Source organism: Haliaeetus albicilla, chromosome 13 (assembly GCF_947461875.1).
Source record: "Haliaeetus albicilla chromosome 13, bHalAlb1.1, whole genome shotgun sequence".
Lineage (NCBI taxonomy): Eukaryota > Metazoa > Chordata > Aves > Accipitriformes > Accipitridae > Haliaeetus > Haliaeetus albicilla.
Window position 1 is genome coordinate 20,782,966 of NC_091495.1, and position 14,961 is coordinate 20,797,926.

Sequence of the window (14,961 nt, forward strand, 5' to 3'; positions counted from 1 at the left end):
AGGAGCCAGAGGAGTGCACAAAAGGCACTCTTCTGCTCTTTTAATAACCCATTTTACCGGTGGTGCAATCCTGCACAGAATGGAGATCACACAACCTCCTACAAGATGCTCAGCTCAGATGCATGGAATACAGCCCTTCTGAAGCCTCTGAATGTAGCTCTGTGGCTTGTGGCAGAAGCAATGGCCCAGGCAGTGTCCATCTGTGATGTGGAAAAGTAGCACATTGTCCTGAGCAGCTGCCACTTGCAGTCCAGTGCAGGACAGGAAGCAAACATCCTTCCAGGCTTACACTTACCTTTTAAGCCTACTCAGCAAGCCCTCCCTCATCCTCAGATATATTGGTACCTTCCAGACAACACCAAAATATCATCTGCAAATATTTGAGCCATTCCCTCTGGAGATGTAAATAGAAGGCTGACACACAAGTGACATTTCTGACAATACTCAAGAAAACCAGCCATTAAAATTTCCTATGAATCTGTGAAGATTTATTGTGAATCTTGATCTCTTCTCTTCCTCCCCAAATTCCCTCTAGCAAGCACATGCTTGATGTCCTGGGTTTTTGGTCTTGCTTGTAGTTACAAACCCCGAGTCTCATCTGTAATTTGTTTTATATAATATATCTTTAGTATAAACATTAATTGCTATATGTTTAGTTTGTAATGTTTCAGCATGGTTATACTTAGTGTGCTTTATATAAACTATCTGATTTTAATGCGGTTAAAATGTCAAAATGTAGCTCAGATGTGTCTATTTCCTGATCTTAAATGAGAGAGGAAACTTGAGTATATATATATACTTCTTAGTATCTTTGCATCTTTTCTTTCTCATATATATTTTTAAAGAAGGCTTTTTTCGTTTCCATTTTAAACATCATTCAGTAATGAATACATTGAAAATGCAGAGTTAAGACTGAGCAATGAGCAGCATAACTATTTTTGTTTTAAGATTGCATTTAGGATGGTATCTTTCAACTGGAATTGGTCTATCCTTGCATGTTAAGTTTTGCATCCTGCCAGTAAAACCATGAGTTAATGCTAGTCAGTTTAAAGCACCTCCCAGAAAAACGTGAATTAGCACATTACCAGAACTGTTTCAGTGGTGCAATACCTGTTTGAAGGCTGCCTTATTTGTAATAGTACGAACACTCCCCTGGCAAAAAAAAAAAAAAAAAAAATAATCCCAGGGCAGTGTGAAAAGACATTACCATCTGACAGCACATAAAAGCATCCTGTTCAGAAACTTGGTGGGTGTATTCTCCTTTATCTCACATTCTGCAAACAAACTTTTTTTACACTCAAAGTGATTTGGTTGTTTTTTTCTGTTGGTGAGGGAACAGAGGGGAACATTTGATGTAGTTCTATACAAGAAAATAATTAATCAAATAAGTCCTGGGAACTACCAGTGCAAAGAAGGTGCTCCCATCTTTCACAGGAGAAACCACAAGCAATAAAAAGACACACAAGCTTACCACCTTTACAATTGCTTATATCGAAGAGTCGTTATCAGAAACACCTGTTGCTGCCTCTTAAATCAGCTTAGCAGCTGAGTGAAGGAGGAAACTGGAGTTATGCGAGTCGCTGCTATGGTGAGCTGTAACTGATACCAGCTGGTCAGATAAGCAATTCGGTTTGCTGGCAAGGGTGTTGGGCAGCATCCCTCCGAGGGACAAACGTGCCTCGGTGCCCGTCCTCGCACAGAGAAGGGAGCCATAAGGCAGTTCTGCGCTCCGGAGAAGGCAGGTGGGAAGCGGAGCAGCGCAGGAGGAGAGCGAGGGCTGTGGGCTGCCACAGGGGAAGGGGCGGAACCCGCTGCCCTGGCCCGGCCCAGCGTGGCTCTGGGCTTCCCTCCGCGCCGCGGAGGGTAGGAAGGGGCAGGTCGGGGGCAAGCTGGGTGGGGGAAGGCCCGGGAGAGGCGCTGGGGGCTGGCCGGGCGCCCTGCCCGGTCCGGTGCAGCTCTGCTCCCGTGGGCGGCCTCGCTCCCGCCGCCGGCCCGGCAGCTCCTTCAGCCCCGGGGGCGGCGGCAGCGGCGGCGGCGGCGCTGGGGCGCGCCGATGCTGCTGGCGGCGTATGTGGGCTGTGTGGGGCTGGGCGCCGGCGTGCTGCAGGCGCTGGAGCGGCCGGCCGAGGCGCAGGCAGCGCGACACCTCCTCCAGCAGCACTGGGAGCTGCTCGCCAACCACACCTGCCTGCAGGGGCCCGGCCTCCAGCGGCTCATCGAGGTGAGCCCGTCGGCCCCTCCGCCGGCGCGGCAGCGGCGGAGCAAAGCGCCCGCCCAGCTGGGAGCTGCCGCGGTAGGCGCTGCCTTCGTCCTGGGGCCGGGGGGGCGGTTGTTAATGGCAGGAACCTTGCCTCCTGCCTGCGAGAAACTTAAAACTTTCTTCCTATCTGTATCTATGCGCACACATAATCCTGCCCCGCAGAAGCTGCCCGCGGCGTGGGAAAAGCTTTCCGCTCCGGGGCAGCTCCGTGGGCGCAGGAGCGCGGAGCACCGCGTTGCTCTGGGCCGGCCGGCACGTCGGGCTTTCCCGGCTTGTCACCGAGTATTTCGGCCCTGTTTTCTGTCTGCTGGTAGAGAGTTTCTCTTGTTCTCCGCTGTCCTCCCACACGTTGTGGGGTTCTCGAGTTTTTAAGGGATGTGTCCTGACGGAAGGACGGTGGCAGAGTTTTCCCATTATATGGTAATTACCTGGTGTTAACTGCAGGTAGGCTTGTTTTGCTGTTGAACTTATTAAGAATGAGTTATAGTCTGTGACATCTTACAAGTGGTAAATTCTAATGGAGAGTCTTTGTCGTGGCAAGTTTAATTGGTGTTTATACTAGTGTCAAACTCTTTCAGTTTTTGTTACTTAAAGGGGAATAGAAAATCCTGGTAACACAACTTAAGGTATCCTTACAAATGTTTCCGAGGATATTTGTGGGATGGTTGCAAAATGTAAAGCAGGACCAAATGCAGTCTTATTAAAGTATAAATGGATGCATTTTATGATGCAGATATGAGCAAAGTGGGATAAATGGCTTTTCTCCTTGCTCAATTTTTTTCTGAAAAAGAAAAACCTGCAATATTAAAGCAACTTGAATATTTACCCGAACCATTCTAGTTCAGTAGGTGCTGGTGATTGAATATGTACTGCTTGCTTTGGTCTATGTGCCTCAAACAGATGTTGCCAAACAAATGAAGAAAACTTGGTGGTTTTGTAAAAGCAGTGTTCAGTGGTGGCTGAAACCATAGTAGCTGGCCACCAGAGTTCAAAGGACCTGAAAGGGACTTGGATAAGTGTTTCCAGGGTTTTTTTCCAGGAGAGAGAAAAACACAGAAACCATCAAACAGATAATCTTGTCAGGAGTTTCAGCAAGGCCCTGGCAGACAAAATTATGCTGATAACCTATGTCAGGCTCTCATCTCTTGACTATCTAGATGGTAAATTCTCTGTGGCAGTCAGTAGTACATTGAAGATAGGATACGAATTTGGACCCTTGTAAGCTACTATGGTATCTACTCAGATATTTTATAGTGTGTCCTGTGCTAGCTGTGGAATATAAATAGTTAGAGAGAAGTGAGAAATATGTCAGAGACCAGTCTGGCACTTCCTAAAGGCAGGTCTGAGCTGAGCTTTAGTCAGCACTGGTCCATTGAACAGTGAGTGCTAGGCATGGCTGTTGCCCTGGGGCTGGAAGGGTTTCACTTGATGAATGACAGTAACAGGGTGATGGTGGAGAGAAGATGATGATCACAACTGAGTAGGTAGAAAGGTGTTTCTAATGTCATTTGATGGTTTGTTTTACTGTAGGGTGACCTCTACTAATTCTTGATACTGTCTGGTAGTCGACGGGAGAGGACGTCTGCCCAAATCCCTTTAGACCAGACACTGCTACAAGATACTGCGAGTACTTAATTGTGACCTGAGCAAGCCCAAGATGAGTAAATGAAAGAAGTTTTGTTTCATTGAATGGAGTGTCTGTGTATGCCTTCGTGCTTTGAGAAACCATAGTCTGAGTTTGAATGGCTTTGTGTGTTGTTTTTAATAACTTTCACAGTGAGAAATTAATCTTAAACACATAATCCGCAGGACTTCTTCTTTCCTACGCTCTTTTCTAATTTCCTGTGTAGCAATTGCTTGGATACTGTAAGTGTGCTCAGAAAAATGAGATGTTTTTCTGTGCAGTAAATTGCACATAGTTTATCAGGCAGTGTCATCACTGGCCCCCTTCAAATAGACAGCTGATTATTTGCTGATTAAGACAGACATATAAAGAGTATTTGTGAAAACATAAAACAGTGTGTGAATTTTAATTGCTTTGACATTACTGGCAATTCCTCATTGTTTTCTTACAGCTCTTTAATCCTAGATAATTCTAAACTCCATTTTATGTATATAGAGGCCAGTAAGGAATAAAATCCCAGTTTGCTAAGCAATGAATAAACATAATTTTACAACCTGTTTATTGCTTAGTTCCTGGTTACCAACTGGGAGTGGAAATTCACTGTTCCAGCCCTTGCACAGATGGAGAGCAAGAGAGCTCCTGCTTTAAGGAGTTAGCAGGAGAGCACGGTGTGAGGATGAGCAGAAGGAAAGGCAAAGGCAAACAGACCATGCTGCCATAGCTAGACCAGTGAATTCTCATTCAGTAATTTCTATGGCTCCAATCCTTTCCAGGGAAGAAGTAATTTTCTAGTTAACAAAATAAGACAGAGATGGAAATAGCAGACCAACAACAAAAACTGAATGGCAGAGGAGAAAATGTTAGAAAGTGTGTGACATCTGTAGTGGTGGGTTCCTGCTTCCCACAGCTGTGTCTTTTTTTTTTTTTGCCTGGAGGGACTGACTGGCTCTTCCCCTGCGGGATGCTGAACAGTCCCACATTTCCTAAATAGCTGAGGGTAGCATGTGTGAGTGCTTTATGTGTAAGCAAACAAAATGCATGCTCATGTGTTTATACACACATATATGTATATGGGAAAGACTGATTTGCATTTTTCTTGGCTTTCATTACTTATGCTTAGAACAAAGACAGCTTAGGGGACAACAGAGGGACTCTGGCCATGTGTCCCTCTACTGTGCATCCAGTAACATCTACTCAAGGGAGACATAAGTTTGGTTTTGTTGACCCATCTAACCCTAGGCTATTTTCCTGACACTGTATACAGTTTGTGACATGAACACGTGTTCACCAGGACCAAGATGGAAAGTGAACACTTCCTCATGAGCCATTAGGGAACATACAAAGATGGCCATATCTGGCTTTTTATTATAAATATGTGGTGGTCTTCAGCTGGAATTACTGGCTGTGAAGTCACATCAAAGGAAGTTCTCAATGATAAGATTTGCAGAAGATGGAAACAGATGCAATAAGACAGGTTTCAGGCAATACACCCTCAGTACAGTGAAGAACAGTAACTGGACTCAGCTGGGGAAAAAAGTTCATAATAGTCTCCGTCCAGGCAAAAATTATGTTGGTTCCAGACTTGAGAAGTGTCTAGAGAGTGAGGCTGCCCATAAAAAGGGTGCTTTCTGTACTAGTGTATCTCTTGGAGCTGATACCCTCTCTGACCTTTTCGGGGTGGGGGGCACCTGGTCACACTACCCAGTGAGATGCACTTCTAGTGCACAAGTCTCTCAGTTTTACTGCCTAGGGTGAGTATGTATAGCTCTGCTTCAGCTGAGCTGTCCTCCAAACTACCTCCTTTTCCTGCATCATTTTCAGTGGTTACAGGCACCAGTGTAGCCATAGCTACTGTACATCTCAGTGTCTCTTTAGTCACATGATTGGCTTTGTGGCCAGACTTGGAACAGTGTGTTTTCTGGGTTAGGCTGTTACCATGTCATCCTTTTCATGCTACCCTTTCTTTTTTGATGTAACCTTTTTTGTTGTTGTATATATATTTCCCTAATATGGCTGTTTCCTGTATTTATTATATTGTTGTATCCACTTTCTATTACTGTAGATGCATAATGCTATTTAAACCCAATTACTGAGTTAATTTTCTTCTTAGTAGCTGGTACAGTGTGTTTTGGATTTAGCATGAGAATAATGTTGATAACACATTGATGTTTTAGGTGTTGCTAAATAGTGCTTATGCTAAGTTAAGGATTTTCCAGTTTCCCCATGCTCTGCCAACAAGCAGGTGTACAAGAAGCTGGGAGGGATCATAGCCAGGACAGCTGACCCAAACTAGCCAAAGGGATACTCCATAGCATAGAACATCATGCTCAGTATATAAACTGGGGGGAGTTGGCCAGGAGGGGTGGACTGCTGCTTGGGCATTGGTCAGCAGGTGGTGAGCAATTGCATTGTGCATAACTTATCTTTTGGTTTTTTATTTCTAATTATATTACTTTTAATTACAATTATATTTTACTATTATATTTTATTTTATTGTACTTTAGTTAATAAACCATTCTTAAAAAAAACCAAGAAAAGACAAGTGATCGGAAACTGGGAAATACTTAACTTGGGGTAAGTGCTACCTAGCAGCACCTAAAACATCAGTCTGTTAGCATTATTCTCATGCTAAATCCAAACCACACTGTACTAGCTACTAAGAAGAAAATTAACTCTATCCCAGCTGAAACCAGGACACAAGATTTAATGTGTAGTGGTAAGGACCTAATTCTAAAGGGCAGGTCATAAACTAAAAGCAAAGCCTGCAGGTGGATCTAGATACTGTTATCTCCAGAGTCAACAGCTAGAGCTACAGAGTTTTAGTTCATGTTCACAAGAGCAATGAGATCCTGTGTGACTGAAAGATCCTCATCAATACTTTGGCTTGCATTAACATTGAACCAGCAGAGATTTGTGCCAGCTGTCAGGAAATACAACCCTGCAAATACAGTTTACTAAAATCATCTTGCCCACAGGTGATGCAGCAGTGAGTGACTGTTAAGGAGTAAGCATCAGAGATCACCTGTTGGTGATAAGGGACTTTAAGGAACAGCATTGGCTCTTAGTATTGTGGAGCAGTGATATCTGTATAGAACCCACTCTAGTCAAATATCCATTGGCTTGTCACAGGTGAAATAGTGTTGATCCCCTGTAATTGTTCTTTCCAAGTTCCTTCTTATCAAAATGTACTACTGCTTTGGTTAAGTTATAGCCAGTTTGTTCTCCTCCAGACCTATTAATTACAAACAACTATGGGTACCTTACCAAGAGTGTGCATCTGTGCTTATAATATTGTATAATAGTGTACCTTTGACAGAAGTTGTTAGAGAGAAAATCTTTATAAGGCAGTAGGCATATAGTATTCTGGAAGGCAATAGGCTAGCACTATATTGTTGGACTTTTTGAAATGGCAAGGAAGAGACCTACTGATGAACTGTTGTTTCTGGTTAGTTGACTCCTAGGTCTTCTGGTCAATGATGTAGTGTCTAGTACCTGTGTTTGAAAAGATAAGGGAGGGGGAGCACAGGAACCTATTGCATTTATATACCTCTGCCTAAAGAAACTATTAATAATTATACCATTTACCTTTCCTCCATGGAAAACCAGTCTATGAGTGGGGTACCTTTCTTCCCCTCTCCTTTCTCCTTCAGTCCAGTTACAATGGTGTTTGAGAACTTTGAAAAATTTGAATACTCTTAAGATGTTGTGACCAGCACGGTCCTAGCCCTACTGCTAGGAATTAGCATGCTTCTGAATGTGGTTCAGCTCTCGTTTAAGGTTAAACAACTATTTAAGAAGATCACCCAGAGATCTGCCCCAAGGCTGGATAATTATGAGTGGCAGGGTGTGTGGGGTAGTATGGGCAAGAACCTAGAAAAGTGGGCACCTCCAGTGTTTTGGAAATTCACCCCTGAACAAGTGCAGAATCCAGAAGAGCTAGTAAAATATTTGGAAAAGGTATGCTGTCACCCCGGCAGCTCCAGAGAGATACAAATCACTGCAGCATACTGGGGCCTGGCCCATGCCTATTGAGCCCTGTTCGACACCACTCAGTACCCTCGAGGGGAAGAGAAAGTCTCTGGACCTAACAACAAACCAATGAGCACCGTGGCCACTCAAACCTTGGCAACGGGCGCTGCGGCCTCTCCAGCCTCAGCAACGAGCATTGCGGCCACCCAGACCTTGGCGACAGGCACCGTGACCCCTCCAGCCCTGGTGATGAGAACTGTGGCTACCCAAACCTCAGCAACAGGCACTGCAGCCCCTCCAGCCGTGGCAATGAGCACAGCAGCTACCCAAACCTTGGCAACGGGCACTGTGGTCCCTCCAGCCCTGGCGATGAGCACTGCTGCTACCCAAACCTCAGCAACAGACACTGCAGTTATCCAAAAGCAAGCGATACTGCAACTGAACCAGCGGACCAACCTGCACCAGCATCAGTTGCCCCCATACATAAAAAGAAATATACAAAAAAATCAGTTCGCTTAGTGAAGGATGAAGGTGAACCAGGGTCATCACGGGAACAGGAGGAAGAGGCAGAACCAGAGGTAATAACCCGGTCCCTATCCTTGAGTGAGCTGTGGGATATGCGAAAAGATTTTGGCTGCCGTATAGGTGAGCATGTTATCACCTGGCTCCTCCGATGCTGGGACAATGGGGCTAATAGCTTGGAATTAGAAGGTAGGGAAGCCAAGCAGCTGGGATCGCTTGCCAGGGAAGGTGGCATTGACAAGGCAATTGGAAAAGGGACACAAGCCCTCAGCCTCTGGAGGCGACTCCTGTCAAGTGTGAAGGAAAGGTACCCCTTGAAGGAAGATGTTATATGTCAGTCAAGCAAGTGGACCACCATGGAAAGAGGTATCCAATATCTGAGGGAATTAGCTGTGCTAGAGACGATTCATCATGACCCAGACAACCCACAATTACCCAAAGATCCAGACAAAGTCCAATGCACATGACCCATGTGGCAGAAGTTTGTACGGACCGCGCCATCGTCCTATGCCAACACATTGGCAATGATGACCTGGAAAGATGAAGAGGCACCGACAGTGGATGAAGTGGCTCGCCAACTCCGTCAATACGAAGAAAATCTCTCCTCCTCCCTACAAGCCTGCATTTCGGCTGTGGAGAAGCTGTCCCAGGATGTCCAACAAATCAAAGAGGATATGTCCTACTTCCCACTTGTAAGGACCAATGTCTCAGCTATTAGGAGTGAGCGTTCTTCTGCCCAAGAGAGAGAATATAGAAGGTACACACTGTGAGGTGCCCTGTGGTTTTACCTATGGATCATGGAGAGGACATGAGGAAATGGGACGGAAAACCTGCCTCGGTCCTAAATGCATGGGTACGTGAGCTGCGAGGAAAAACCACTGCAAAAGGGGATTCTACCAGGAAAAATGCCGTTCCAGTTTCCAAACAGAGTAGAAGGGCTGGTCTTATTTCTGATCCTCTTGAAGGGAATTCTGAGCCAATTTTATGAGAAGAAAGTAATGGATAGTCTGACCAGAATTAGAGGGGCCCTGCCTCCAGCCAGGTGGAGGAAAGGGATAACCGGGTCTTTTGGACTGTGTGGATTCAATGGCCTGGCATGTCAGACCCACAGGAGTATAAGGCTCTAGTAGAAACAGGTGCACAGTGCACTCTAATGCCATCAAGTTATAAAGGGGCAGAACCTATTTGTATTTCTGGTGTGACAGGGGCATCCCAAGAGCTAACCGTATTAGAAGCTGAAGTAAGCCTAACTGGAAATGAATGGCAGAAACACCCCATTGTGACTGGTCCAGAGGCTCCGTGTATCCTTGGCATAGACTATCTCAGGAGGGGTATTTTAAGGACCCAAAGGGGTATCGATGGGCTTTCGGTATAGCTGCCTTGGAGACGGAGGGCACTGAACAGCTGTCTACCCTGCCTGGTCTCTCTCAAGACCCTTCGATTGTGGGGTTGCTGAAGGTTGAAGAACAACAAGTGCCAATTGCTACCACGACAGTGCACCGGCGGCAATATCGCACCAACCGAGACTCTCTGGTTCCCATCCACAAGTTGATTGCCAACTGGAGAGCCAAGGAGTGATCAGCAAAACTTGCTCACCCTTTAATAGTCCCATATGGCCAGTGCAAAAGTCTGATGGGGAATGGGGACTAACAGTTTACTATCGTGGCCTGAATGAAGTTATGCCACCGCTGAGTGCTGCCGTTCCAGATATGCTAGAACTTCAATATGAGCTAGAGTCAAAGGCAGCCAAGTGGTATGCCACAATTGACATTGCTAATGCATTTTTGTCAATCCCTCTGGCAGCAGAGTGTCGTCCACAATTTGCCTTTACTTGGAGGGGTGTCCAGTACACTTGGAATCGATTGCCCCAGGGGTGGAAACACAGCCCCACCATTTGCCATGGGCTAAACCAGACTGCACTGGAAAAAGGTGAAGCTCCGGAACACCTGCAGTACATTGATGACATCATCGTATGTGGCAACATGGCAGAAGAAGTCTTTGAGAAAGGGAAGAAATTAATCCAAATCCTTCTGAAAGCCGGTTTTGCCATAAAAGAAAGTAAGGTCAAGGGACCTGCACAGGAGATCCAGTTTTTGGGAATAAAATGGCAAGATGGACGTCGTCAGATCCCAATGGACGTGATTAACAAAATAGCAGCTATGTCTCCACTGACTAATAAAAAGGAAACACAGGCCTTCTTGGGTGTCGTGGGTTTTTGTAGAATGCATATTCCAAATTACAGTTTGATTGTAAGCCCTCTCTATCAAGTGACCTGGAAGAAGAATGATTTTAAATGGGGCCCTGAGCAACAACAAGCCTTTGAACAAATTAAACGGGAGATTGTTCATGCAGTAGCCCTTGGACCAGTCCGGACAGGACAAGATGTTAAAAATGTGCTCTATACTGCAGCTGGAGAGAATGGCCCTACCTGGAGCCCCTGGCAGAAAGCATCTGGGGAGACTCAAGGCCGACCCCTGGGGTTTTGGAGTCGAGGATATCGAGGATCCGAGGCTCACTATACTCCAACTGAAAAAGAGATATTGGCAGCATATGAAGGAGTTCGAGCCGCCTCAGGAGTGGTTGGTACTGAGACACAGCTCCTCTTAGCACCCCGACTGCCAGTGCTGGGCTGGATGTTCAAAGGGAGGGTCTCCTCTACACATCACGCGACTGATGCCGTGTGGAGTAAGTGGATCGCACTGATCACACAACGGGCTTGCATAGGAAACTCCAGTCACCCAGGAATTGTGGAAGTGATCACGGACTGGCCAGAAGGCAAAGATTTTGGAATGTCACCAGAGGAGGAGGTGGCACATGCTGAAGAAGACCCGCTGTATAATAAACTGCCAGAAAATGAGAGGCAATATGCCCTGTTCACTGACGGATCCTGTCGCATTGTGGGAAAGCATCGGAGGTGGAAAGCTGCTGTATGGAGTCCTACGCGACAAGTTGCAGAAACTGCTGAAGGAGAAGGTGAATCGAGTCAGTTTGCAGAGGTGAAAGAGAAAAGTGGCCAGTGCTCTATCTCTATACTGACTCATGGATGGTGGCAAATGCCCTGTGGGGGTGGTTACAGCAATGGAAGCAGAGCAACTGGCAGCGCAGAGGTAAACCCATTTGGGCTGCCGCACTGTGGTAAGATATTGCGTCCTGGCTAGAGAATCTGGTTGTAAAAGTACGTCATGTAGATGCTCAGGTACCCAAGGGTCGGGCCACTGAAGAACATCAAAATAACCAGCAGGTGGATCAGGCTGCCAAGATTGAAGTGTCTCAGGTGGACCTGGACTGGCAACATAAGGATGAGCTATTTATGGCTTAGTGGGCCCATAATACTTCAGGCCATCAGGGAAGAGATGCAACATATAGAATGGCTCGAGATCGAGGGATGGACTTGACTATGGACGCTATCGCGCAGGTTATCCACGAATGTGAAACATGTGCTGCAATTAAGCAAGCCAAGCGGTTAAAGCCCCTGTGGTATGGAGGGCGATGGCTGAAATATAAATATGGGGAAGCCTGGCAGATTGACTATATCACACTCCCACAAATTCGCCAAGGCAAGCCCTATGTGCTTACAATGGTGGAAGCAACCACCAGATGGCTGGAAACATATTCTGTGCCCCATGCCACTGCCCGGAACACTATCCTGGGCCTTGAGAAGCAGGTCTTGTGGTGACATGGCACCCCAGAAAGAATTGAGTCAGACAACAGGACTCATTTCCAAAACAACCTCATAGACACCTGGGCCAAAGATCATGGCATTGAGTGGGTGTATCATATCCCCTATCATGCACCAGCCTCTGGGAAAATTGAGCGATACAATGGACTGTTAAAGGCTACATTGAAAGCAATGGGGGGTGGAACTTTCAAACATTGTGGTACACATTTGGCAAAAGCCACCTGGTTAGTCAACACCAGAGGATGTGCCAGTCGGAGTGGCCCTGCCCAATCAGAATTTTTACGTACTGTAGAAGGGGATAAAGTCCCTGTAGTACACATGAAAAACATGTTAGGGAAAACAGTCTGGGTTACTCCTGCCTCAGGCAAAGGTAAACCCATTCGTGGGATTGCTTTTGCTCAAGGGCCTGGGTGCACTTGGTGGGTGATGCGAAAAGATGGGGAAGTCCGATGTGTGCCTCAAGGGGATTTGATTTTAGGTGAAAATAGCCAGAATTAACTGTATGATATTAGTTGCTATATAACCCTGCTACTGTATGTTATCATTACGATATTTGTTACATGCTATATCCATAGTACTATAGTAAGAATCACTTAGATCAAGCAAGAAAGAACTGTGATAAAACTGAGCAAAGCGCAGTAGTGATGGAACCAGAACTGACTCCAGCATGCAACAATCCAACGGTGCACACCATCCTCCTTCTGTGTCCAATGTCACCTGCTCGTCACACCGCACTGAAGCCCAATTCTGCTCTACCGACTGAGAGGACTTTGCACCATCCATCCTGCCCAGACAGACTGGTAATGACAGATGGAGCCCAGAGTCGGAAACTAAATGAACTCAACAAACGTTTTATGAACATAACCCATGAACTGAAGGAGTGGTATCTCTCTGTGTGTATACATATATATTATTGTTCATATGTCTCAAAGGAATGGAAAGGTGATGATGATTGATCAGGATGTAACTAATGTAACTAAAGGTATGGGAACTGAGCATGACATCAATGGTATAGAATAAGGGGTGGATATTGTCCTAGTTTCAGCTGGGATAGAGTCAACTATCTTCCTAGCAGCTGGTACAGTGCTATGTTTTGAGTTCAGTATGTGAAGAATGTTGATAACACTGATGTTTTAAACCACAACATTGGGGTCTTTAGATCAGGCAAATACCTGCTTTTGAACACCTCATTTGAGGTGTGACTTCTACTAGGTGCCTTTTAATGCATTAGGTTTTGGAGCAGATACTGTACAAATGACTAGCCTAATTAAGAGAAAAAGAAAAACCCCTAGCATTTCAGGTCAAAATCAGTGTAATGCAAAAAAAATTTCTCTGGTTCTCAGAAAGGCAGCTAAGGCAACTACACAGATGTGACCCAACATGTATGATTCAGTTCCTCTTCAGTAAATTTGGAACCTACAGGCCAAAATATACTTCATGTTTTTCTGAAAATTATCAGCAGAGACATATCACTGACTCTTCAAGGGGAAAGCAAGGATAATTCAGCTGTTCTGTTAGAGTGTTTATTAGCTGGGTTTTTCCAGTGTTTTGTCAAAAATGATAAACCACTTTTCATTTTTCTCTGAAAAAAAGCACTAGCCAAAGTAAGTGGTCTAGAGGAACATCTTAAATTAGGGAAAGTATACACTGATGTCTTCCTTAATGCTCTGTCAGCCTTCAGGAGTTTGCAATCTAACATCTTCCTGTGCCAGAAGTAATTTTAATTTCTGTGTATTAATAGCTATCAACAGATTTCTTGTTTATGAATCTGCCTCTATGGGCACAGCTGTAGGAAGGCAAGCTCCGTTAGTTCTAATGTTCTCAGGAGTATCAATCCTTAATTTTCTATCATTATTGTTGCTGTGTCAAAGGTTGATTCTAGATACTATAAAAAAAACATTTTTTACTTAAAGATACCAGCTTTTTTTTTTTATTGCCACCCTTTACGAATCTTCCACTTTAAGAATGTGTTGTGGTTTAACCCTAGCTGGCAACTAAGCACCATGCAGCCACTTGCTCAGTGGGCCCCAACAGGAGGATGGGGGAGAGAATTGGGGGGGGGGGGGGGGAATAAAACTCATGGGCTGAGATAAAGACAGTTTAATAAGACAAAAAAAGAAGAAAATCATAATAATGGTAATAATAATGATGATAATAAAATAATTAAAATATACAAAACAAGTGATACACTCTACTGTTACTCACCAACCGATGCCCAGCTAGTTCCTGAGCAGTGGCACCTGGCCAGCTTTCCCTCCAGTTTGTATACTGAGCATGATGTCACATGGTATGGAATACCCCTTTGGCCAGTTTGGGTCAACTGTCCTGGCTGTGTCCCCTCCCAACTTCTTGTGCCCCTCCAGCCTTCTTGCTGGCTGGGCAGGAAAGGCTGAAAAGTCCTTGACTTAGTGTAAACAGTACTTAGTAACAACTAAATACATCAGTGTGTTATCGACATTTTTCTCATACTCAATCCAAAACATAGCACTATACCAGCTACTAGGAAGAAAATTAACTCTATCCCAGCCAAAACCAGGACAGGATGGCATCAGTAGCTCTTTCTTCCTAATAGTAATGAACTTGAAGTTTCTCCGGGAAGTGTCTGTTTACTTAAGTGGCTTTGATTTGTATGAGTATTCAGTGGTCCTCATAGCTGGCTGTGACAGGTGCTGTGGGCCTAATGGTTAATGATGTTATCTGGATGTTTGATAACAAGATTTAACAAAGAAATGCTTAGCCAGAGGCTTACTGCTGAAGGGTCTTGAAGACCTACCCCAAACATGCTAAGTGCCTTAGTCCTAGAAAGGAAAACAGCTGGCAGCTGCAAGCTCAGTGCTTGCTCTTTGCCAGTGAGTAATAGTTACATGGTACCTTCCTTCCCATCTAGATGAGTGCAGGATCATCATG

At 45.1% G+C, this 14,961-nt stretch overlaps 1 protein-coding gene across 1 annotated transcript in view; it reads left to right on the top strand.

Moving 5' to 3' along the window:
* The first annotated feature begins 2,019 nt into the window (after nucleotides 1-2,019).
* Nucleotides 2,020-14,961, top strand: part of LOC104321747 (potassium channel subfamily K member 17) — a 30,710-nt gene continuing 17,768 nt past the window's right edge. Inside the window, exon 1 of the mRNA XM_069800370.1 lies at nucleotides 2,020-2,221. The gene's annotated coding sequence lies outside the window, so the exon portion shown is untranslated. The remainder of the gene's footprint in view (nucleotides 2,222-14,961) is intronic.